Source organism: Coregonus clupeaformis, chromosome 17 (genome assembly GCF_020615455.1).
Source record: "Coregonus clupeaformis isolate EN_2021a chromosome 17, ASM2061545v1, whole genome shotgun sequence".
Taxonomy (NCBI): Eukaryota; Metazoa; Chordata; class Actinopteri; order Salmoniformes; family Salmonidae; genus Coregonus; species Coregonus clupeaformis.
In genome coordinates, this window is record NC_059208.1 from 28,399,766 (window position 1) to 28,427,320 (window position 27,555).

Here is a 27,555-nt window from a genome sequence, read left to right on the forward strand (position 1 = left end):
GAGTGGGTCCAACATCTCATCAGAGTACTGTGTGTCACTAGACAGCTCTCTATTTGTGGTTCTCTGTTCAGGCATAACTCAACACGTACAGGTACAGTATCTTGGATGTGCTCACCACATCACATGCAGGTATAAAACTGTTTGGTCATCCCAATCAAATAAACCTCTCCATTGTTGCGTTCCATGTGTACTCTCGCTACACTCTTTAGTTTGAGTACATTAAGCAATCAAAACACACTCACTGGAACACACACACTGGATGTTTTGACAAGCTAGAGCTAAAGTTCAATTATGTTATTACTTTGGTTTAAAAACTTTTCTTTGAACAGCCATCATGCAGACACACTTCAGTGGTTGGAAGCTGCAAACAAAGCAATGTCCATACTTCCATTGGTTTTTAATGCATTGAATTTTGACATCAAATTCAGCTTTTCCACAATCAACATTCAAGATCAGCAACACAAACATCGTCAAGTAGAGACTGGTAGACCTACATAAGCAGTATATACAAACAGTCAACGCAGCCTTTTATAGGGAGTCTTGGGTGACGTGGGGTGACTGCCTTTGAATAAAGAGTGCAAGACAAGTATAAGCTAGCTACAACACATCCATACACACTGACTACAGAATCATATCATATCCAAGCCAAATACCCACCAGTCTCAGCGCTACTTTGAAATGCCCTCATCATTCACTCCAAATACACCATACCATTCCACTTCATTCTCCATATTTGTACAGACAAAATAAAACATATTCAGGGTAAATCTTCACAAGTAACAAAAAGCAACGGTGGTAAACAGATACCGGAAACAAGTAATGCTTTAACAGTGGAGCCAACTGGCCAAGTGATGCCTTGTTGCATCGTCACCGTAAATGGTCTCCTTGTCTAAACACATATGACACACCATTAAAGGGATTTAAAATGATATTATTAGTAACCATTCAGATCATTAGGACTGTATATGTTTTCAAAGTAAAGAGAAAAATAAAAAGAAAGGAAATGTGGTTATTTTGACAGAGGAAACTAAACAAACCTTTATTATGGTAGCTTTCAGATTTTCCTAACCTTTCTGTGGGGAAGCTTATAATGTATCTATCAGCCAGAAGAGAGAGATCCTGGCATATTGTGCATAATATACACCATACAGCATGAAACTAAAGAGAAGGATAATCTCTCAAATCAGATCAATCAAATCTCCAACGGTGTTAAGTGGTCAAATCTGACTAGCAACACAGACATTTGATCCTATTAGTACTTAGCGGTCCTCTACTCAGCCACTTTGGTGGTAAGTCACAGTACGGTCCAATAGAGTAGAGTAGTGCAGTGGTTACCAACCCTGGTTCTGGAAAGCCTTTTTAGTGCAGGCTTTTCTTCCAGCCCAGCATTCAAAACATTCAACGTGATTCAACCAATCAAGGACTAGATCATTATTTGAATCATGGGTTGGAACAAAAGCAGGGTTGGAACAAAAGCCTGTACTAAAATACTAAAAAGTGTTCTAAAAGTAGTGAATGTGCTAAAAGCCTGTATCTTGTGTCTCTCCAGGACCAGGGTTTGTACCTCTGATGTAGTGAGTGGGTCATTTGGTCATTGGCCATCAGTTCTCCATCAGCTGGTCTTTGGCCTGTTTCTCCAACAGGCCCTTGAGGTGGGTGTGTAGCGGCTGGCACACAGCCTGGTAGCCCTGAGGGGTGAGGTGGAGGTAGTCATACAGGTCCTGGTGGGAGATGCTGCCGTCCGAGTGTACAAAGCCGGGGTCCACGTTGAGGAGGGAGGCGTGGGAGAGGGAGGACACGGCCTCCTGGACCAGCTTGTTGACCTGGGCATTCCTCTCCCGCATGGGGTTGGGCATCTTACCCCTGGGCAGCACTCCCTGTGGTTGGAAACATACATGATAGCACAGGAAGCTGCTGAGAGGAGAACAGCTCATAATAAAGTCTGGAACAGAGAAAATAGAATGGCATCAAACACCTGAAAACCACTTGTTTGATACCATTCCACTGATTCAGCTCCAGCTATTACCATGAGCCCGTTCTCCCCAATTAAGGTCCCACCAACGTCCTGTGCATGATAGTCACTAGATGTCCATGCTATAAAGGACAAACGTGCCAATATAGTCAGCAATGATAATGGAGTCCATAAGTATGCAGTTTATAATTTAGGTTTGGGTTATCATAAAGGTTAATGGTTGTAAAGGAGATTTTCCAGGTGAACAAAAGGGAGAGCAGTCGATCATATGAATCAAAATAATTTATGTTTATTACAAGAATTCATGGAGAACATCTCCAGAGAAGAAGCCAAGAGAAATGTCTAATGGGCTTCTCTGAGAATGTGCTTATATACACTGAACAGAAATATAAACGCAACATGTTTAATGAGCTGAAATAAAAAATCTCAGAAATGTTCCATATGCACAAAAAGCTTATTTCTAAAATGTTGTGCACAGATTTGTTTACATCCCTGTTAGTGAGCATTTCTCCTTTGCCAAGAGTATCCATCCACCTGACAGGTGTGGCATATCAAGAAGCTGATTAAACAGCATGATCATTACACAGGTGCACCTTGTGCTGGGGACAACACAATGTCACACAACACAATGCCACAGTCTCAAGTTGAGGGAGCGTGCAGCTGGCATGCTGACTGCAGGAATATCCACCAGAGCTGTTGCCAGAGAATTTAATGTTAATTTCTCTACCATAAACTGCCTCTAACGCTGGGCCTGGCTCCCCAGTGGGTGGGCCTGGCTGCAAAAGTGGGTGGGCCTATGTCCTCCCAGGCCCACCCATGGCTTTATTCCTGCCCAGTGATGTGAAATCCATAGTTTAGGGCCTGATTAATTGATTTCAATTGACTGATTTCCTTATATGAACTCAGTAAAATCATTGAAATTGTTGCATGTTGCATTTATATTTTTGTTCAGTGTATTAATCCCACAGCACCGAATGTTCTGCAAACACCAGCCCCAGTGTCAGTAGCTGAGTGTAGATGCGGTGAGGAATCAAGCGCAGGAAACACGGGCGTTCGTCAACAGACTTTAGTCACAAAAATAACAGCACCAAACAGGCGAACAGCCAACCCAACCGGGAGGCAAAATACAAAGTACGCACAACACACACAGTGCGTAAAAATGACGATAGCGCACACAGTGCGGACTCTCGGAAAAACAACAATCCTGAGAGTAATATCAAAGAGCAACAGCTTGACAAATAAACAATACCACATAACACCTGCCCCCACACACGAAAACTAAATAGGCAACCAAATCAAACACTAACAAGGGACAGGTGTACAAACAGACAAAACCAAACAAACATGAAACATCGAACGGTGGCAGCTAGTACTCCAGGGACGACGACCGCCGAAGCCTGCCCGAACAAGGAGGAGGAGCAGCCTCGGCCGAAACCGTGACAGTACCCCCCCCTTGACGCGTGGCTCCAGCCGTGCGCCGATCCCGGCCTCGGGGACGACCAGGACGACGCGGAGCAGGGCGCGTAGGATGACCCCGATGGAACTCGGTCAGCAGGGACAGGTTTAATATGTCCCTCCTCGGCACCCAGCACCGCTCCTCCGGGCCGTACCCCTCCCACTCCACGAGATATTGGAGACCCCCATCCGGCGTCTCGAATCAAGGATGGACCTCACAGTGTGCGCCGGAGCCCCCTCGATGTCCAACGGGGCGGAGGAGTCTCTTCTATCTCATAGTCCTGGAGTGGACCAGCTACCACCGGCCTGAGGAGAGACACATGGAACGAGGGGTTAATATTCCTGTAATCAATAGGCAGTTCTAACCTGTAACACACCTCGTTCAACCTCCTCAGGACTTTGAATGGCCCCACAAACCGCCGACCCAGCTTCCGGCAGGGCAGGCGGAGGGGCAGGTTTCTGGTCGAGAGCCAGACTCGATCTCCAGGTGCGTATACAGGCCCCTCACTGCGGTGGAGATCGGCGCTCGTCTTATGCCGACGGATGGCCCGCAGCAGATGAACGTGGGCAGCGTTCCATGTCTCCTCCGAGCGCCGCACCCACTCATCCACCGCAGGGGCCTCGATCTGGCTCTCGTGCCAAGGTGCCAGAACCGGCTGGTACCCTAACACACACTGGAAAGGGGTTAGTTGGGTGGAGGAGTGGCGGAGAGAGTTCTGCGCCATCTCGGCCCACGGAACGTATCTCGCCCACTCCTCCGGCCGGCCCTGGCAATAAGACCTCAGAAACCTACCCACATCCTGGTTGACACGTTCAACCTGCCCATTACTCTCCGGGTGGTAACCCGAGGTAAGGCTCACCGAAACCCCCTACCGTTCCATAAAAGCTCTCCACACTCTGGAGATTCAGTCTCCTAGCTGCCCGGATGTACTCCAGGTTACGGTGGTCAGTCAAAATGAGGGAAGGGTGTTGAGCCCCCTCAAGCCAATGCCTCCACACCTTTAGGGCCTGTACCACGGCTAACAGCTCCCTGTCCCCTACGTCATAATTCCGCTCCGCCGGACTGAGTTTCTTAGAATAAAAGGCACAGGGGCGGAGTTTAGGTGGTGTGCCAGACCGTTGTGAGAGGACGGCCCCAATACCGGCCTCGGACGCGTCAACCTCTACCTGGAATGGTAAAGCGGGATCCGGATGCGGCAACACCGGCGCCGAGGTAAACAGGTCCTTCAGTCTCCCAAAAGCCCTGTCCGCCTCAGCTGACCACCGCAAGCGCACCGGACCCCCCTTCAACAGAGACGTTATGGGAGCTGCCACCTGTCCAAAACCCCGGATAAACCTCCGGTAGTAATTGCAGAAACCCAAGAACTGTTGCACCTCTTTCACAGTGGTTGGGGTTTGCCAATTACGCACAGCTGACACCCGGTCAACCTCCATCTTCACCCCTGACGCAGACAACTGATAACCCAAAAAGGAGACCGACTTCTGAAAGAACAGACATTTCTCTGCCTTGACATATAGGTCATGCTCCAACAGCCTCCTCAACACTCGGCGCACCAGGGCTACATGCTCTGCTCGGGTAGAACTGTACACCAGAATATCGTCGATGTACACGACTACTCCCTGCCCCTGCATGTCCCGGAAAATCTCATCGACGAAGGATTGGAAGACTGAGGGAGCATTCATTAACCCATATGGCATGACGAGATACTCGTAATGACCGGAGGTCGTGCTAAACGCTGTCTTCCATTCATCGCCCTCTCTAATGCGCACCAAGTTATATGCGCTCCTGAGATCCAATTTTGTGAAGAACTGAGCACCGTGTAATGATTCCGTCATAGTTGCAATCAGAGGAAGTGGATAGCTGTACTTCACCGTAATCTGATTGAGACCGCGGTAATCAATACACGGGCGCAGACCTCCATCCTTTTCTTCACAAAAAAGAAGCTAGAGGAAGCGGGTGAAGTGGAGGCCCGTATGTATCCCTGTCTCAGAGACTCGGCGATGTAAGTTTCCATCGCCTTCCTCTCCTCTTGAGACAAGGGATACACATGGCTCCGCGGGAGGGCTGCTCCTAACTGGAGATCTATCGCACAATCCCCCTGTCTATGAGGCGGCAGCTGCGCCGCCCTAGTCTTACTAAACACCAGTGTCAAATCCTCATACGCGGGGGGAATGTGCAGTGCAGGCATTAGATTCGGACTTTCCACCGAGGTCGCCCCTATGGAAACACCCAGACACAGCCCCTCACACTGAGCAGACCACCCTTTAAGAGCTTTCTCTCGCCACGAAATAGTAGGATCATGGGTAATCAACCAGGAAGCCCCAGCACCACCGGATACGCAGGGAGAGTCAATCAGATAGAGCTGAATCGTCTCCTCATGACCCCCCTGCGTCTCCATCTTAAGGGGCGCTGTGACCTCCCTAATCAACCCAGATCCTAACGGACGGCTATCTAGGGCATGTACAGGGAAAGGCTTATCAACGGGAAGGAGAGGAATCCCTAATTCTACACAGAACTGGCGATCTACAAAGTTCCCGGCTGCGCCTGAATCGACTAGCGCCTTATGCTGGGAACGAGGTGCTACCTGTGGAAAACAAACAGGCAAGGTTATGTGAACGACAGAAAGCTCTGGGTAAGTAGGGCGCCTACTCACCTGGGAGGACTCCCCAATGCGTGGCCTGCCTTCACCTCCACCGGGGGACCTTCCCCAACACCTAGCCGCGGTGTGCCCTCCACGGCCACAGTTGGTGCAGGGGACGGCCCCCCTCGGGTTCCTACTCCTCCTTTCTCTAGCGCCAGCACCTCCGAGCTCCATAGGGCTCGGCTCGGAGGTGCTGGAGGGTGAAATGGGCGACCCCCATCCGGGACGCCCACGGGTGGCGAGCAGGGTGTCCAACCGAATGGCCATGTCGACTAGTTGGTCAAACGTCAACATGGTATCCCTGCACGCCAACTCTCTTTGGATGTCCTCCCGGAGGCTACAACGGAAGTGGTCTATGAGGGCCCGCTCATTCCACCCTGCATCATTCCACCCTGCATCCAGGGCAAAATCCTGTGCGCTCCTCATCCCCTGTCGGAGGAAGAACAGACGCTCCCCCGCCGCCTTCCCTTCTGGTGGATGGTCGAACACGGCCCGAAAGCGGCGGGAGAACTCCGCATAAGTGATGGTAGCGGCGTCCATTCTCCTCCATTCGGCGTTGGCCCACTCCAACGCCTTGCCGGTGAGACAGGAGATGAGGGCGGAGACGCTCTCGTGTCCCGAGGGCGCCGGGTGTACGGTGGCGAGGTAGAGCTCCACCTGTAGCAGGAACCCTTGACACCCGGCAGCGGAGCCGTCGTACGCCCTCGGGAGCGAGAGCCGAATCCCACTGGGTTCCGGAATGTGGACAGGAGGACTGACCGATGGGGATGGTCCGGTAGGTGGGGGGCGTGGGTACCCCGCTGCTTTCCCATCGGTGGAGAGTGTTCATCACCCGATCCAAGGCGTGCCCGATCTGGTTAATCCGGTCCTCCTGTCCACGAAGACGGTCCTCCATGACCTCTGTCGGCGCGGGTGCTCCTGCTGACTCCATGGTGTGATGTGGTATTCTGTCAGTAGCTGAGTGTAGATGCGGTGAGGAATCAAGCGCAGGAAACACGGGCGTTCGTCAACAGACTTTAGTCACAAAAATAACAGCACCAAACAGGCGAACAGCCAACCCAACCGGGAGGCAAAATACAAAGTACGCACAACACACACAGTGCGTAAAAATGACGATAGCGCACACAGTGCGGACTCTCGGAAAAACAACAATCCTGAGAGTAATATCAAAGAGCAACAGCTTGACAAATAAACAATACCACATAACACCTGCCCCCACACACGAAAACTAAATAGGCAACCAAATCAAACACTAACAAGGGACAGGTGTACAAACAGACAAAACCAAACAAACATGAAACATCGAACGGTGGCAGCTAGTACTCCGGGGACGACGACCGCCGAAGCCTGCCCGAACAAGGAGGAGGAGCAGCCTCTGCCGAAACCGTGACACCCAGAGGCTTGTAAGAAGTCACAACATCAGCGGCTACAGAATCACACCGTGTCATAGCTAAATGATCAGTGTGTCCTCGGCGAAGTCTGGTGGCAAACTTTAACCATAACATTCAACACTGGCAGACATTTGATACTGGCAGTTAAACAGGTCAAAAGGTAGGAACATCAGTACTTAGTAACAGTAAATCAAATACAAGAAAATAATTAATCTAATAATTTCCCATTACAATGGTTTAACTCACATTTGTGGTATGAAAGAGGCATAAAAACCTAAGCAAATAACAAGCATAATCATTGCAAAACTGCCTTGTGATAAAAACATTGCGGATGACATTGAAAATAACTAAACCGGGGGTCCCGTTCAGTACGAGAGTGCAAGCCTTCGGCAGCTTGTCCTAGATGAGTTCGACCATGTCAATGATGCCGCCACAGATCTGTTTAGCAGTGTGACCGTGATTATTGGTGCCCACCCACAGCACCACAACCTGATGAATGCAGAGGCGCAAACATAAACAAACTTGGTGGGCAGTTTCATTCAAACCATGTTCAATGATTGATACTGATGGTACTTAAAGTGCTTTTGGCCAGGAACAGGCTTGGGACCATGTGTCTGTGCAGCGATTAGGGTTTAAATCTTAACAATGAGTAGTGTATGATCAACTCTAATGTAACGCACTAATGTCTTGTCTGTGTGTATACATACAGTACCAGTCAAAAGTTTGGGCACACCTACTCATTCAAGGGTTTTTCTTTATTTTGTCTATTTTCTAATTGTATAATAAAATTGAAGACATCAAAGCTATGAAATAACATATATGGAATCATGTAGTAACCCAAAAAGTGTTAAACAAATAAAAACATATTTTTAGATTTTAGATTCTTCAAAGTAGCCACCCTTTGCCTTGATGACAGCTTTGCACACTCTTGGCATTCTCTCAACCAGCTTCTCCTGGAATGCTTTTCCAACAGTCTTGAAGGAGTTCCCACATATGTTGAGCACTTGTTGGCTGATTTTCCTTCACTCTGGGGTCCAAATCATCCCAAACCATCTCAATTGGGTTGAGGTCGGGTGATTGTGGAGGCCAGGTCATCTAAGATGCAGCACTCCATCACTCTCCTTCTTGGTCAAATAGCCCTGACACAGCCTGGAGGTATCTATGCTGCAATAGTCTATGTGCCGGGGGGCAAGGGTCAGTCTGTTATATCTGGTGTTATTCTCCTGTCTTATCTGGTGTCCTGTGTGAATTTAAGTATGCTCCCTCTAATTCTCCCTCTCTCCCTCCCATCCCGGAGGACCTGAGCCCTAGGACCATGCCTCAGGACTACCTGGCCTGATGACTCCTTGCTTTCCCCAGTCCACCTGGTCGTGCGGCTTCTCCAGTCTCCACTCTTCCGCCTGCGGCTATGGAACCCTGACCTGTTCACTGGGACGTGCTACCTTGTCCCAGACCTGCTGTTTTCAACTCTCTCTCTCTCTACCGCACCTGCTATTTCAACCTTTAAATGCCCGGCTGTGAAAAGCCAAGTGACATTTACTCCTGATTTACTGACCTGTTGCAACATCTACAACCACTGTGATTATTATTTGACCCTGCTGGTCATCTATGAACGTTTGAACATCTTAGAGAAAAATCTGGCCTTAATGGCCATGTACTGTTACAGTGAGGGAAAAAAGTATTTGATCCCCTGCTGATTTTGTACGTTTGCCCACTGACAAAGACATGACCAGTCTATAATTTTAATGGTAGGTTCATTTGAACAGTGAGAGACAGAATAACAACAAAAATATCCAGAAAAACGCATGTCAAAAATGTTATAAATTGATTTGCATTTTAATGAGGGAAATAAGTATTTGACCCCCTCTCAATCAGAAAGCTTTCTGGCTCCCAGGTGTCTTTTATACAGGTAACGAGCTGAGATTAGGAGCACACTCTTAAAGGGAGTGCTCCTAATCTCAGTTTGTTACCTGTATAAAAGACACCTGTCCACAGAAGCAATCAATCAATCAGATTCCAAACTCTCCATCATGGCCAAGACCAAAGAGCTCTCCAAGGATGTCAGGGACAAGATTGTAGACCTACACAAGGCTGGAATGGGCTACAAGACCATCGGCAAGCAGCTTGGTGAGAAGGTGACAACAGTTGGTGCGATTATTCGCAAATGGAAGAAACACAAAATAACTGTAAATCTCCCACGGCCTGGGGCTCCATGCAAGATCTCACCTCGTGGAGTTGCAATGATCATGAGAACAGTAAGGAATCAGCCCAGAACTACACGGGAGGATCTTGTCAATGATCTCAAGGCAGCTGGGACCATAGTCACCAAGAAAACAATTGGTAAGACACTACGCCGTGAAGGACTGAAATCCTGCAGCACCCGCAAGGCCCCCCTGCAAAAGAAAGCACATATACAGGCCCGTCTGAAGTTTGCCAATGAACATCTGAATGATTCAGAGGAGAACTGGGTGAAAGTGTTGTGGTCAGATGAGACCAAAATCGAGCTCTTTGCCATCAACTCAACTCGCCGTGTTTGAAGGAGGAGGAATGCTGCCTATGACCCCAAGAACACCATCCCCACCGTCAAACATGGAGGTGGAAACATTATGCTTTGGGGGTGTTTTTCTGCTAAGAGGACAGGACAACTTCACCGCATCAAAGGGACGATGGACTGGGCCATGTACCGTCAAATCTTGGGTGAGAACCTCCTTTCCTCAGCCAGGGCATTGAAAATGGGTCGTGGATGGGTATTCCAGCATGACAATGACCCAAAACACATGGCCAAGGCAACAAAGGAGTGGCTCAAGAAGAAGCACATTAAGGTCCTGGAGTGGCCTAGCCAGTCTCCAGACCTTAATCCTATAAAAAATCTGTGGAGGGAGCTGAAGGTTTGAGTTGCCAAACATCAACCTCGAAACCTTAATGACTTGGAGAAGATCTTCAAAGAGGAGTGGGACAAAATCCCTCCTGAGATGTGTGCAAACCTGGTGGCCAACTACAAGAAACATCTGACCTCTGTGATTGCCAACAAGGGTTTTCCCACCAAGTACTAAGTCATGTTATGCAGAGGGGTCAAATACTTATTTCCCTCATTAAAATGCAAATCAACTTATAACATTTTTGACATGCGTTTTTCTGGATTTTTTTGTTGTTATTCTGTCTCACACTGTTCAAATAAACCTACCATAAAAATTATAGACTGATCATGTCTTTGTCAGTGGGCAAACGTACAAAATCAGCAGGATATCAAATACTTTTTTCCCTCACTGTATAATCTCCACCCGGCACAGCCAGAAGGGGACTGGTCACCCCTCAGAGCCTGGTTCCTCTCTAGGTTTCTTTCTAGGTTTCTGCCTTTCTAGGGAGTTTTTCTAGCCACCGTGCTTCTACATCTGCATTGCTTGCTGTTTGGGGTTTTAGGCTGGGTTTCTGTATAACACTTTGTGACATCTGCTGATGTAAAAAGGGCTTTAGAAATACAATTTGATTGGAGGTGTGTTGGGTCCTGTTGAAAAACAAATGATAGTCCCACTAAGTGCAAACCAGATGGGATGGCGTATCGCTGCAGAATGCTGTGGTAGCCATACTGGTTAAGTGTGCCTTGAATTCTAAATAAATCACAGACAGTGTCACCAGCAAAGCACCCCCACACCATCACACCTTCTCCTCCATTCTTCACGGTGGGAACCACACATGCAGAGATCATCTGTTCATCTACCCTTCCTCTCACAAGACACAGTGGTTGGAACCAAAAATCTCAAATTTGGACTCAGACCATAGGACAGATTTCCACCGGTCTAATGTCCATTGCTCGTGTTTCTTGGCCCAAGCAAGTCTCTTCTTCTTATTGGTGTCCTTAGAAGTGGTTTCTTTGCAGCAATTTGACCGTGAAGGCCTGATTCACGCAGTCTCCACTGAACAGTTGATGTTGAGATGTGTCTGTTACTTGAACTCTGTGATGCATTTATTTGGGCTGCAATTTCTGAGGCTGGCAACTCTAATGAACTTATCCTCTGCAGCAGAGGTAACTCTTGGTCTTCCTTTCCTATGGCGGTCCTCATGAGAGCCAGTTTCATCATAGCGCTTGATGGTTTTTGCGACTGCACTTGAAGAAACGTAAAAAAAGTTATTGAAATGTTCTGTATTGACTAACCTTCATGTCTTAAAGTAATGATGGACTGTTGTTTCTCTTTGCTTATTTGAGCTGTTCTTGCCATAATATGGACTTGGTCTTTTAGCAAATAGGGCTATCTTCTGTATACCCCCCTTGTCACAACACAGCTGATTGGCTCAAACACATTAAGAAGAAAATAAATTCCACAAATTAACTTTTAAGAAGGCACACCTGTTATTTGAAATGCATTCCAGGTGACTACCTCATGAAGCTGGTTGAGAGAATGCCAAGAGTGTGCAAAGCTGACATCAAGGCAAAGGGTGGCTATTTGAAGAATCTCAAATATAAAATATATTTTGATTTGTTTAACACGTTTTTGGTTACTACATGATTCCATATGTGTTATTTCATAGTTTTGATGTCTTCTATTATTCTACAACGTAAAAAATTGTAAAAATAAAGAAAAACTCAGTCTCCACAAGGCATTCTACCTCCCACCCCAAAGTTGAGAACGTGGAGAACAGCTCTCGCCACACCTGACAAAGACACATCAACACAACACAAGTATGTCAGCTAGAATAACATAGCAGCTGTTATTCAGTTGTGCAACTGGTTACCAGCAGTGGTAAAGAGCGCCACAGTCAGGCAGAAAAATCTGAATTTTCTATCAAAGTTAGTTTCCCTGGCTGATATGGCTGCTACTTAGAAATACATTACATTCTATAAATGCTAGAAATACATCTCTGTGTGAAAAGGTCTGTTTTGTCAACAAACTCAATGTATTCCAAACACTGGTGGTAACCAGATTGTAGTGCTCTAGATGGCACAGTATAATTAAATTGACAATGGAGACTGAAGTACTATTACTTTTAGCTTTGTATCTGAAGCATGGTAAGAACTAAGACCGCTTATTTACATATCCCCTTGACCTTCAACCTCAAGAGTGATACTGATTGGCTGTTAAACACAAGGACGTTATGGACTATCATTAAAGGTGTATACGATAGCTCCATATTATACATCCCCCCTCTTAACTAGAGCTTACAAGTAAACATAACTTTTTAACAGTATATTTTTTTTTTTACAAGAATATAGTATTTTTGTTGAGTCAAAGGTGCTCTAGTTTCACTTACAATACCAGGCTTTACCTCTGACTCACTCAAGCACATAGTCATGTGGCCTCGCTGGTAGTTCTATATCGTGGAGCTCCGCCCCATAGGGGAGCTCTGCTCCTATTGGTTTACCCTCTGCCCTAAGGCAGCATCAGCCTGAGACAAAATTATGCACACACCTGCAGCCAACAGGAGTACAGGTGTCCCTATAAGAGGGGATGCCTCCCCTCAATCTGCCTCCCTTTATCTTCAGCGACTGGACTAGACTGAAGAAGCCAAGAAGAGACGAAGAGAAGACTCAGGACGAAGTATTTAACAAAAGCTCTTTTCAGAGCTCAATGTCGCTGTTCCCCTTGACGGCTGTCACCCCCCGACATATGTTTCGTGGGTCGAGGGACACAGCACGCCAGGGACGGCCTCTTTAATCCCCCACTATGCGCCAGCTGCGCCCTCCTTTTTTGAAGGAGTGGAAGCAGCGTTGGGCATTTTTAGGGAGGATATTCCTCTTGAGGATGTGCTATCAGTGTTAGTCTCTGCTTCTGAGGCATCATCTGAAGGCGCTGACTCAGGAGATGACAGGGCTATTGGGGAAGAAATGAATATTCTATTGGAACAATTCATTACACTGACCCAGATGTTTAACACCCCTTTTCCTTCAGGAAATTGTGAGGTCATTACATCCCTGGATGATGACGCCACAGCCTGTCTGTGCTCTGAATTCTCAGGTCTCATTGAGTGGGCTGCTAAACAGCGGGAGATTAAGCTGCCCCCCATTCCCTCCAACCCGGAAGTGGATATGATGAAGGGCGGCCGTTACTCGCTACAGCTTGGCGTCAGACGGCAGCCTCCAGCAGCAAGGGAGCGGGCCTCGCCCCCCTGCAGCGCCAGAGGTGCCGGCAAGAGAGGTTTATGACAGGCGAGGGGGAGAGAACGGAAGACGGCGCAGCGCCTGCTGTGACCGAGCCCACTGTCCCCCCCCACCCTACCGTTGAGTGTATGGAGGAGAATGTTTTTTGTTGATGTGTGTAATAAAGAGTTGGCTCTACTTGACACTGTCAAAAAAGAGCCCCTTTTCCATAATACATCCGAGAGCGTTCGACCTTCCTCACTCTCGCTCTCTCTCTTACCACTATGAGTGCAGCTCAGCCCACCATGGTGCGTTGCTGAACGCACACATAAGGCAGGTATATAAAAGGTATTAAGTGTACCTTATAAAGACCTCACTTTACAGACTCTTAGGAGTGCTGTAGTGAGTGTCTCACATAGCAGGCTGCAGTCTCAGCCAGATAATGGCATGATGACGCGACCGCTATTCGGGACGGCGCTCTGTCTCAGGCTAACGCCTCAGTCAGTGCAGTTCAGACCCATGCTGCGTTCACGGAGGGCCTGATTACTACGGTTACGGGCGTAACCAACGTATCGGCGCCCCCGTTTCTCTCAGAACGCGCTGATAATAACCACACTGAGTGTGGCTCAGCCCACCAGGAGTGCAGAGCTGAGCACACACAGGAGGTGAAGATAAAAGGGTTGGGGATGGCGCACTGTCAAAGACTAAGGTCTCTGTTAGTACGACCCAGACCCATGCTGCGTTCAAGAAGGGCCCGATTACCACGGTCACGAAGGTGCCCAGTGTATCGGCGCCCCCACCTTTTTCTGAACGCGCCAAGGCTCACCACACTGAGTGTAGTTCAGCCCACCAGAGCTGCAGAGCTGAACGCACACAGGAGGTGAAAGGAGGAATAATACCTAGACGCCGTCTTGGTTTATCTCAAAGAGACCTCACATTACAGACTCCAAGGAGTACTGTAGTGAGTGCCTCTCATAGCAGGCTGCAGTCTCAGTCAGGAGACATGATGACGCAGCCGCTAGTTGGGGATGGCGCACTATCGCAGACTAAGGTCTCGGTTAGTGCGATTCAGACCCATGCTGCGTTCACGGAGGGCCCGATTACCACGGTCACGAAGGTGCCCAGTGTATCGGCGCCCCCACTTCTTTCTGAACGCGATAATACTCACCACACTGAGCATAGTTCAGCCCACCAGAGGTGCAGAGCTGAACGCACACAGGAGGTGAAAGGAGGAAAGATACCAAGACACCGTCTTGGTTTATCTCAAAGAGACCTCACATTACAGACCCCAGGGAGTACTGTAGTGAGTGTCTCTCATAGCAGGCTGCAGTCTCAGTCAGGAGACATGATGACGCAGCCGCTATTTGGGGATGGCGCACTATCGCAGACTAAGGTCTCGGTTAGTGCGATTCAGACCCATACTGCATTCACGGGGGGCCCGATTACCACGGTCACGAAGGTGCCCAGTGTATCGGTGCCCCCACTTTCCTTTGAACGCGCTAATACTCACCACACTGAGCGTGACTCAACCCACCAGAGGTGCAGAGTTGAACACACACAGAAGGTGAAGGGTAAGACGGTATCAAGGCGCCGCCTTGTGTTACCTCATAGAGACCTCATATTACAGACTTCGAGGAGTACTGTAGTGAGTGTCTCTCATAGCAGGCTGCAGTCTCAGTCAGGAGACATGATGACGGAGCCGCTATTTGGGGATGGCGCACTATCGCAGACTAAGGTCTCGGTTAGTGCGATTCAGACCCATGCTGCGTTCACGGAGGGCCCGATTACCACGGTCACGAAGGTGCCCAGTGTATCGGCGCCCCCACTTTTCCTTTGAACGCGCTAATACTCACCACCCTGGGCGTGACTCAACCCACCAGAGGTGCAGAGTTGAACACACACAGAAGGTGAAGGGTAAGACGGTATCAAGGCGCCGCCTTGTGTTACCTCATAGAGACCTCATATTACAGACTTCGAGGAGTATTGTAGTGAGTGGCTCTAATAACGGTTTGCAGTCACCTACGATGACGCAATCGCTTGCTGGGGATGGTGCCCTGTCGCAGGCTGTGGCCTCTGTCAGTGCAATTCAGACCTACGCTGCGTTCACGGAGGGCAGGAATACGATGGTTACAGGTTTAACTGACGTTTCTGCCCCCCCTTTTGGTTCAGAACGCACTAATGTTTCCTCTCCCTTTCTTGGGAGGCCCGCCTTGGGCTGTTCCACCACCTCAGTGTTGGAGAACAGCGGCGGCAAGGGCCATAGAGGAATACAGGTCCTTCCTACTGAATGTACCACAGCTTCGCGCTCGGCCGCTTTCTCTGTATTGCTGGCAGTGGCAGCGAAGCTGCACCCTCTCACGCTGGCTACAACAGACGTTGCAGAAGGGTTATGCTCTCCAATTCCACCGGACCCCACCCCCATTCAGGGGAGTGGTGGAGACGGTGATGAAAACGCCCGAAAAAGTGGCCGCTCTGGTCTCAGAGATTACGGAACTTTTGGCGAGGGAGGCGGTCACAGTGGTTCCCCAGGAGCAAAGGAACAAGGGGCTATATTCGCCCTACTTCCTAGTGCCAAAAAAGACGGGGGGAATGAGGCCAATATTGGATTTACGCATTCTCAACGAGAGCGTAACCAAACGGCCCTTTCGAATGCTAACGACAAAACGTCTGCTGGAATGTGTCCAGAAAGGAGACTTTTGTACGAGCATAGACCTAAAGGACGCGTACTTTCATGTGCCGGTACAGCCGCGTCACAGGAAGTTTCTGCAATTCGCCTTTCAAGGGGTGGCGTACGAATACACGAGGATGCCATTCAGGTACGCCCTGGCACCTCGCACGTTTTCCAAGTGTGTGGAGGCGGCATTGGAACCGTTGCGTCGTCAGGGAATACGGCTACTAGCCTACCTAGACGACCTACTGGTTCTCGCCCCGTCAGCAGAGCTGGCAATCACTCACACAACACAGACAGTGATTCATCTCACACGTCTGGGGTTCGCTGTGAATTGGAAAAAGAGCACGCCCTGGCCCAGTCATCAGATTGTCTACCTGGGGATACAGCTAGACACTGTAATGATGAGGGCTCGAATTTCAGACCCCCGAAGGGTAGCCTTGTTGCTAGCCCTGAGGAAGTGTCGTCCGAATCACACGGTGACGGCGCTGTCGATCATGTCACTCTTGGGTCTCATGTCGTCAGCCCACTCTGTGGTACCGCTGGGACTCCTGCACATGCGCAGGATGCAGCGATGGTTCGCCCAACTGAGACTAGACCCGTTGCGTCAACGTCATCGGTTGGTGGTGGTTCCCCTCTCGCTCAGTGCAGATCTGAACTATTGGAGAAACCCGCGCATTCTCACGCACGGAGTCCCGATAGGCAAAGTGTCCTCTTACATCCCAGTGTTCACAGATGCGTCTCTGACGGGATGGGGAGGGACATGTCAGACCCAAGCGATAGGAGGTGTGTGGCCTCCTTCGAGTCGCCACATCAACCTCCTGGAGTTGGAAACGCCGTCTCCATTTATCCGTTTCTATCTCTTAGATATGTCTTCTAACTCTCTGGCTCGATCTGTACTCAGCGTGGCTGAAGGGAGATCTTGAGCAAGAAAGAGAGGAGAAGCAGGACTGTGGACACAGGTTTCCATCAGGCCCGCTTTGGTTAGGAAGACGTGTTTTTGACAGATATGTTTTCTAACTCTTTGGCTCGGTCTGTACTCAGCATAGCTGAAGGGAGATCTTGAGCTAGGAAGAGAGGAGAAAGCAGGACTATGGACAAGGTTTCCATCAGGTCCGCTTTGGATAAGAAAACATATTTTGTGGCATGACTCCTGACTGACAGGTTCAGTACAGTAGAGGCATGTGTTGATTAACAGAATGTGAGGTCATCTATCTGCTTGTTCAGTTTTAGTATGACCCATGTTTTGTTCCCGCCCACTAATCTTTGGGATTCCATTGAGTGAGTGAGGCGGTCTACCGCGTTCACAATGTAGAGTGACACTTGGTGTCATTCCATTAGTGGTCGGTAGTGTTTTCACAGGATATTGAGGCACATCTATCTGCTAGTACAGATTAGTATGGCTTCTATTCTGGTGATCTGCCCACTAGTCATTGGCATTTACTGATGACGCGGTATATTGTGACGCCCGTAGGGGTTTTTAGTTGCAGTACTGTGGGACTTGGGTGCAGCCATTGCTAGGCCTGACCTTTTCGTTTCGATGTGTTGGGCTCGGCAGGGAGTACATTTTGGAGCGCTACGCTCCGCCTTAAACCAATAGGAGCAGAGCTCCCCTATGGGGCGGAGCTCCACGATATAGAACGATTAGTTACCGGAGTGTAACTCCAGTTCTATGAGTGGAGCGGAGCCCCATAGGACTTAAGGCCCTGCCGACCCTCTCAAGTCTCGCTGAAGATAAATATCTCGGGAGGCAGATTGAGGGGAGGCATCCCCTCTTATAGGGACACCTGTACTCCTATTGGCTGCAGGTGTGTGCATAATTTTGTCTCAGGCTGATGCTGCCTTAGGGCAGAGGGTAAACCAATAGGAGCAGAGCTCCCCTATGGGGCGGAGCTCCACTCATAGAACTGGAGTTACACTCCGGTAACTAATCGTTTAGTACACCTGTCTATCAGTGGAGGAAGGGGAGGACCATCCTCCTCAGTGAAATTTCATAAAAATAAAAATAGTGAAACATTAAAAAAAGTTATCCTTTTTAGATAAAACTATACTAAATATATGAATGTGTCACCAAATAATTGATTAAAATACACTGTTTTGCAATGAAGGTCTACAGTCAGTAACTTCAACAGCACTGTCTGGGGTAGCAACATGGTGTAGCCAGAGGACAACTAGCTTCCGTCCTCCTATGGCTACATTGACTTCAATACAAAACCTAGGATGCTCGTAGGCCTCACCCCCTTCCATAGACAAACATGGTAATTATGACCACTTCCGGAGGACGTCCTCCAACCAATCAAAGCTTTTGCAGTATGAACTGACATGTTGTCCATCCAATCAGAGAATTAGGATCAGAGAATGAACCTAGTGTGTTTTATTGGGATTGTGCCATAGAGCATTATGGGGGTTCTATCTATTGAGAAGCTTGGTGACATTGTTGGATCGAGATTAAGAGTGATAGTTGAGATTTTTTAAAAAATATTATTCAATTCAAATTAGTTTTTTAAATTACAGGAGACGGAGGAGGTACATTATAAATTGTTTTCTAACTTTATTTTTAAGTCCAGTTAGTGCAATTATTTAAATGTGCCTTGCTAACTTCAGTAGCTAGCTAGCTACCAGCGCAAGTGTGCAGTTTTCTCTGCCAGAATGGCCAACGCTACCGAAAATGTTGTGGACTTTTTGTTGAAGAACCCATTTCATTCTCAGGGGTACACGGAAAAGGTGCGAATTAAAAGCGAGGGTCGACCTCTGCCTGAGATCAGTTTCATGAAGAACTAAGGATGAAAAGGTGAGGGCATTCAATACCAACTGGTATCAAAAGTATAGCTGGTTAACAGGGAGCCTATTGAAAACACTGGCCACTTTAAGAAATGGAACACTAGTCACTTTAATAATATTTACATATCTTGCACTACTCATCTCATATGTAATTTGTAAGTCGCTCTGGATAAGAGCGTCTGCTAAATGACGTAAATGTAAATGTAAATGTATACAGTGGGGGAAAAAAGTATTTAGTCAGCCACCAATTGTGCAAGTTCTCCCACTTAAAAAGATGAGAGAGGCCTGTAATTTTCATCATAGGTACACGTCAACTATGACAGACAAAATTAGAAAAAAAAATCCAGAAAATCACATTGTAGGATTTTTTATGAATTTATTTGCAAATTATGGTGGAAAATAAGTATTTGGTCACCTACAAACAAGCAAGATTTCTGGCTCTCACAGACCTGTAACTTCTTCTTTAAGAGGAGAGACAGATTCCATCTTTTACTTAAACTGTGAGAGACGGAATCTAAAACAAAAATCCAGAAAATCACATTGTATGATTTTTAAGTAATTAATTTGCATTTTATTGCATGACATAAGTATTTGATCACCTACCAACCAGTAAGACCTTCTCCAGATCCTTCAGGTTTCGGGGCTGTCACTGGGCAATACGGACTTTCCGCTCCTTTTAAAGATTTTATATTGTGTTCAGGTCTGGAGACTGGCTAGGTCACTCCAGGACCTTGAGATGCTTCTTACGGAGCCACTCCTTAGTTGCCCTGGCTATGTGTTTCGGGTTGTTGTCATGCTGGAAGACCCAGCCACGACCCATCTTCAATGCTCTTACTGAGGGAAGGAGGTTGTTGGCCAAGATCTCGCGATACATGGCCCCATCCATCCTCCCCTCAATACGGTGCAGTCGTCCTGTCCCCTTTGCAGAAAAGCACCCCCAAAGAATGATGTTTCCACCTCCATGCTTCACGGTTGGGATGGTGTTCTTGGGGTTGTACTCATCCTTCTTCTTCCTTCAAACACGGCGAGTGGAGTTTAGACCAAAAAGCTCTATTTTTGTCTTATCAGACCACATTACCTTCTCCCATTCCTCCTCTGGATCATCCAGATGGCCATTGGCAAACTTCAGACGGGCCTGGACATGTGCTGGCTTGAGCAGGGGGACCTTGCGTGCGCTGCAGGATTTTAATCCATGACGGCATAGTGTGTTACTAATGGTTTTCTTTGAGACTGTGGTCCCAGCTCTCTTCAGGTCATTGACCAGGTCCTGCCATGTAGTTCTGGGCTGATCCCTCACCTTCCTCATGATCATTGATGCCCCACGAGGTGAGATCTTGCATGGAGCGCCAGACCGAGGGTGATTGACCGTCATCTTGAACTTCTTCCATTTTCTAATAATTGCGCCAACAGTTGTTGCCTTCTCACCAAGCTGCTTGCCTATTGTCCTGTAGCCCATCCCAGCCTTGTGCAGGTCTACAATTTTATCCCTGATGTCCTTACACAGCTCTCTGGTCTTGGCCATTGTGGAGAGGTTGGAGTCTGTTTGATTGAGTGTGTGGACAGGTGTCTTTTATACAGGTAACGAGTTCAAACAGGTGCAGTTAATACAGGTAATGAGTGGAGAACAGGAGGGCTTCTTAAAGAAAAACTAACAGGTCTGTGAGAGCCGGAATTCTTACTGGTTGGTAGGTGATCAAATACTTATGTCATGCAATAAAATGCAAATTAATTACTTAAAAATCATACAATGTGATTTTCTGGATTTTTGTTTTAAATTCCGTCTCTCACAGTTGAAGTGTACCTATGATAAAAATTACAGACCTCTACATGCTTTGTAAGTAGGAAAACCTGCAAAATCGGCAGTGTATCAAATACTTGTTCTCCCCACTGTATGTTGTGAAATTGTTAGATATTACTTGTTAGATACTACTGGACTGTCGGAGCTAGAAGCACAAGCATTTCGCTACACCCGCTATAACATCTGCTAAACACGGGTATGTGACAAATACATTTTGATTTGATTTGATCAAGCCGCCTGTATTGCTGGCCTTGCCTGCTTTTTGGAAAGTCTGCGCCTTGGTCGAAAGGTGGGTACAGTGACCTGAAGAACATAGATCGTTCAGCTAAACGGCAAAACAAAAGCAGGGAGCATATAATAATAATATAATATGCCATTTAGCAGACGCTTTTATGCGTATTTTTTTTTTGTGTGTGTATGGGTGGTCCCTGGGTTCTAACCCACTACCTTGGCGTTACAAGCACCGTGCTCTACCAGCTGAGCTACAGAGGACCACGTCAGATTCAAGGGTTTGGGAAAAAGCTGCATCGATTATACGAAGGTCTGCGAATTCAAACTAAGCAAAACAACGAGAAAGTAAGAAGAAACAGGGTTGTTCTCATGACATAAATGTTGCAGCAGCCTAGGCTACACCTAAACATTTGAAATCTGACATGCTGTATTGGATGAAAACAAGACTATTTTTCAGTCTCATCAACTGTAGGCTAATAATAAGAACAGCCTATGCACCCTGTCCACCTGGTCAGAGTAAACTAATTGGTAACGTTATGTATTTATAGTCCATTTGTGTGTCAGGAGAAAATGTGAATGTGATCAAATTTAGTTTATATTCAAAACTGGGCTGGCTAGGCTGCCGATACATTTTTAATCCAACATTATTAACTGGAATTAATGAATCAACATAATAGTGATGACAGTTGTGAGTCCATTTTTTAGAAGGCCTACAGTTGCATAGGCCTGCATGATGCAAACATGCATAAAGCAAACTCAGCCAAGTGAGTTCTATTGTCTATCAGTTGTTGTCTCTGTGTCTGGGTAGAGGAAATCCCCCTCCTAATCTAGTTGATATAGAAATTAAAATATATACAGGTTAAAAGTAATGACTAAATGTTCCTCCCTTAAATATAGTTGTGAAATGTTCTTGTTTTAAGTGATTAGTACTTTCTTAGTAGTGACTAATTATTATACTCCAAAACTGTGTGAGATGTGTTAGAATCTACTACCTGGTAATGTGTGAGTGTAGGACCAGTAAAGATTATGACATTGTGTTACTATTTAGCAATGTGAGTAGGAGTTAGACCGGACGGCGAAGAAGGAGAACTGTTAAACATGGTGCAGAATATTGTGAGAACGGCGATAGCAGGGAGTAGGCTATGATAAGAAAGTGTGTGTGTGAACTGATGGTCAGGAGAGCAGTTTTAAAGTGGAAAACTACAGCCTGCCTACAGAGGGGTGGGATTTTCGTATGATGTGTGCGTATAAAAATATTGTACGACCATTTTGTGGCAGAATTCTCAATGAATAAAGATCTCTGACTATGCAGACCGGGACTCTGTCCGTTTCTTGATCCAAAAGATCGCACAGAGACACTGAAATAGTTGAGTATAACAATTGAGATTGAAATATTACCATAACACTAGTCTAAATATAATTTATGTGAACAAATATAAGGTAGCTGCAGTTTGACAGGATTTTCATCCACCCCTGGGCCATGAGTTTTTTCAGGATTTCTTTTTTTTAACCATGTAACCTGATTAGGAAAAACTGGTCCCATCATAGCCATATAAAACCTTTACAACTGATTAATCACTGTCATACCTTATAGGGTCCAGAGTTTTCCTAGTTAGGTTAACATATAAGGAAAAACTCCAGTCCCCAGGGGGTAAAAATTGCCCCACCGCTCTGGGACCTATGGTGCCACCAGTCTGCTTACAGTTGTCAGTTATCGTCAGGTATGTGGATGATAAGGGCTTTATTCAGGAACGTTTCTTGGGCTACTTTGATGAGTCAAGTGGGCGAGATGCGCAGTCTGTGTATGACTTCATGAATTTTGAGATGTCTTAGTTTAACTTAATTGAGAAACTCGTTGTCCAAACCTACGATGGCGCAGCTGTAATGGAATGTATCTTCTATTTGTATGCAGTGGAAATGTTTTTTGGGGATTAAGTTCATTTTCATGGCAAAGAGGGACTTTGCAATTAATTGCAATTCATCTGATCACTCTTCATGACATTCTGGAGTATATGCAAATTGCCATCATCAAAACTGAGGCAGCAGATTTTGTGAAAATTAGTATTTGTGTCATTTTCAAAACTTTTGACCATGACTATAGTGTGTTGTGTTATTGTTTTTTGTCTTCCCAGTCAAATCCTGTCCTGCACTGGTCAAGCCTCTGAACACCTCAACTCATGCCTCATACCCTCATTCAATCACTGCTGTGATCCCTTTCCAACACTGTGTAAGTAGCCCTCTCATTCCCATTCCCCATAATATTGTACTATAAATGTCTTTATTAAATGCTTTAGGTTAAAATAATTAGTCTGATGATTTTTAAACACACTTTGTCGTCTCTGTGCGTTCCGTGCCTATACCGTGGGTCTCCCATCCTCCTCAGTTGTTCAAGTTACCAGCCTCCACTGTTGTACAATTACAGTGGGGGAAAAAAGTATTTAGTCAGCCACCAATTGTGCAAGTTCTCCCACTTAAAAAGATGAGAGAGGCCTGTAATTTTCATCATAGGTACACGTCAACTATGACAGACAAAATGAGAAAAAAAATTCCAGAAAATCACATTGTAGGATTTTTAATGAATTTATTTGCAAATTATGGTGGAAAATAAGTATTTGGTCAATAACAAAAGTTTCTCAATACTTTGTTATATACCCTTTGTTGGCAATGACACAGGTCAAACGTTTTCTGTAAGTCTTCACAAGGTTTTCACACACTGTTGCTGGCCCAATTTTGGCCCATTCCTCCATGCAGATCTCCTCTAGAGCAGTGATGTTTTGGGGCTGTCGCTGGGCAACACGGACTTTCAACTCCCTCCAAAGATTTTCTATGGGGTTGAGATCTGGAGACTGGCTAGGCCACTCCAGGAGCTTGAAATGCTTCTTACAAAGCCACGCCTTCGTTGCCCGGGCGGTGTGTTTGGGATCATTGTCATGCTGAAAGACCCAGCCACGTTTCATCTTCAATGCCCTTGCTGATGGAAGGAGGTTTTCACTCAAAATCTCACGATACATGGCCCCATTCATTCTTTCCTTTACACGGATCAGTCATCCTGGTCCCTTTGCAGAAAAACAGCCCCAAAGCGTGATGTTTCCACCCCCATGCTTCACAGTAGGTATGGTGTTCTTTGGATGCAACTCAGCATTCTTTGTCCTCCAAACACGACGAGTTGAGTTTTTACCAAAAAAGTTCTATTTTGGTTTCATCTGACCATATGACATTCTCCCAATCCTCTTCTGGATCATCCAAATGCACTCTAGCAAACTTCAGACGGGCCTGGACATGTACTGGCTTAAGCAGGGGGACACGTCTGGCACAGCAGGATTTGAGTCCCTGGCGGCGTAGTGTGTTACTGATGGTAGGCTTTGTTACTTTGGTCCCAGCTCTCTGCAGGTCATTCATTAGGTCCCCCCGTGTGGTTCTGGGATTTTTGCTCACCGTTCTTGTGATCATTTTGACCCCACGGGGTGAGATCTTGCGTGGAGCCTCAGATCGAGGGAGATTATCAGTGGTCTTGTATGTCTTCCATTTCCTAATAATTGCTCCCACAGTTGATTTCTTCAAACCAAGCAGCTTACCTATTGCAGATTCAGTCTTCCCAGCCTGTTGCAGGTCTACAATTTTGTTTCTGGTGTCCTTTGACAGCTCTTTGGTCTTGGCCATAGTGGAGTTTGGAGTGTGACTGTTTGAGGTTGTGGACAGGTGTCTTTTATACTGATAACAAGTTCAAACAGGTGCCATTAATACAGGTAACGAGTGGAGGACAGAGGAGCCTCTTAAAGAAGAAGTTACAGGTCTGTGAGAGCCAGAAATCTTGCTTGTTTGTAGGTGACCAAATACTTATTTTCCACCATAATTTGCAAATAAATTCATAAAAAATCCTACAATGTGATTTTCTGGATTTTGTTTTCTAAATTTGTCTGTCATAGTTGACGTGTACCTATGATGAAAATTACAGGCCTCGCTCATCTTTTTAAGTGGGAGAACTTGCACAATTGGTGGCTGACTAAATACTTTTTTTCCCCACTGTACATATTTTTATAATATTAAAACGTGTCCCAGTCCAACATGCCTAGCTCTACCCATTGGGGTGTGGCTTACAGAGCGCTCATTGAAATATATGCTCCTCGCATCTTCGTATTCCACCGGATCGCGTTACAGTATCTCACCACACCTACTTCTATGATATCATGGCGGTCCGCAAACAAATGTTTAAAGTGCATAGCACCACCTACTGTGCTGGAATGTACGATCAATCATGTTCTGCCCAATTCTGTACTACCATGAAAATAAAATAAAAAACCAAATACATACCTACTAACCTCTACCCCCACCCCACCAAAAAAAAACTCCCAAGCCCCATACCCCATTGAACTTGAGCTATATCATGCTGAAACACTCCATCCTTAGGATTGTTCAGCATGCCAACAACCATTTCAACAGTAACATCTGTTACCCACAACATCTGTCTCCAAAAAGCTTAAACCTGGCATTTCTGCTTTCTACAACCTGAGTCATATTGATAGCCTTAACAATAAAAGCTATGAAGTCAACTTTATTCATTAACAAAGTGTCCCTTGACACCGCACATTCATGAGCGCAAGATATCTGAACAGGCATCGAAACCATGCCAGGACCATCAGAAGCACGTGCCCCAACAGTAGGTCTACTTACTACAAGAACATCCATCTAAGCTCCATCCGTCCGCACTGTATTTCTACCAACCTGTTGTGTTACTTTCTTCACTGCCTATGACATATGACATATGACACCTTCTGCACTACTCTGACCCTGGCCATCTCCACCTGCCTCTCTCGCACCAGACACTTCCAATCCCCAGCAACATGGGCAACCCAACAATTGACACACACAATTTCATCCACTGAAACTACACAATCCTCTGTCCCATGCCCACCAGCAACACTCCCCACATCTTGAAATCTCCCTCCTACACACTGCTGCAACATGACCATAAACGATGCACTTGAAACAACACAGTGGGTTTGACACAAAAGCTCTAACAGGATAACTGACTCTGTTTCACCACTCTCACCACCGAGTCTGCGTCACACCAAACGGCGGGCGTCACAAACACCAGGAATCTTCAACTTAATTTGCTCCACCTGCACACTTAACGCTACCCCAGATATCACTCCTTTCAATGGTGCCCCATTCTTAAGCGCAAAGCAAGAAACAGATCTTGACCCAAGTTGCGTGACACAGAGCGCCGGTTCGAAGAAACACAAACAAATATCACAAGTACACTACAGGTCACCTTCACTGATTCAACTGCACCCAACTCCTTTCCAACCTACCCTGAAACCACAAATGGATCCGCCAAAAGTCACTCCTACTGGACCAGATTCTTCTTTATCATGTCCATCAATGCCAGTCTCAGGTTCTGAGCTCTTCACCACACCTTCCACCTCACTTAACTCGTCCTCATTTCATTTCCATTTCACCTCCAGAACTCAGTCTGGAGCACGGCTCACTTTTTGCACTTGACACCAATCTTCTTTGACGACCCATCTATATTTTTATCGGCATCTTCCTCAAATTCAAATCCAACCTCTGCTTTCCTCACTCTCTTCGACCTCTTCTTCCTCTTTTTCCCCCTCCATTCCTCCTCAGAAATCCACCTTTCTGTGTCCCGTTCCCAATATTCCTCTTCTACCGACATTGCTTCAATAGCGTGCATGTCGTCTTCCCCTGATAGTTCCTGAAATAAAAATGTCAAGTCACTACAGAATGTAGTGTTGATCACTCATAGGTGAGCCACTTCAGTAAAATATAGTTTTGTTTTCAGTCTAGCAGTGGAGGCTGGTGGGAGGAGCTATAGGAGGATGGGCTCATTGTAATGACTGGAATGGAATAAATGGAACGGAGGTTTCCATATGTTTGATCTGATCGATACCGTTCCATTGATTCCATTCCAGCCATTGCAATGAGCCTGTCCTACTATAGCTCCTCCCACCAGCCTCCACTACAGTGATATGTATGTGCATATATATGTAGTGATTTGTATGAATACTTCCCTAAAACATGTATTTTCTCTGTAAATGAAGGCTATCAAAGTGACTACCAAAGGGGATTATAGTTGCAGATAAACGTAGCAAACCTCCTCATTTCTAGCTTTGGAATCGTCCGGTGTTTGTTCATGAGGGAAAGGCACGCCGCCGTTGCGCAAATTTGTTTTATTTATTTATTTAACCTTTATTTAACCAGATAACAGACCAAGTCACCTATACAAACCATGAGAGCTGCTCAGCTTCTTCAAAGGAATAGAGACATATACAAAAGGATTGTGCGTATCGCCGAGCTCTGTCACATCATTAATCAATCAAATAGTGATCATTTTTCATTTTGCAAATTTCTGGGTTTGGAGGATGCCAGGAGAACACTACCTGCCCGAATGATGGAGGAGGAATAATGGTCTGGGGCTGTTTTTCATGGTTTGGGCTAGGCCCCTTAGTTCCAGTGAAGGGAAATCTTAACGCTACAGCATACAATGACATTCCAGACGATTCTGTGCTTACAACTTTGTGGC

General features: G+C 46.5%; 1 pseudogene; it reads right to left on the minus strand.

Annotated features, from left to right (window-relative positions):
- Window positions 1-1,594: 1,594 nt before the first annotated feature.
- Window positions 1,595-26,688, minus strand: LOC121585368 (annotated as a pseudogene).
- Between the last annotated feature and the right edge of the window lie 867 nt (window positions 26,689-27,555).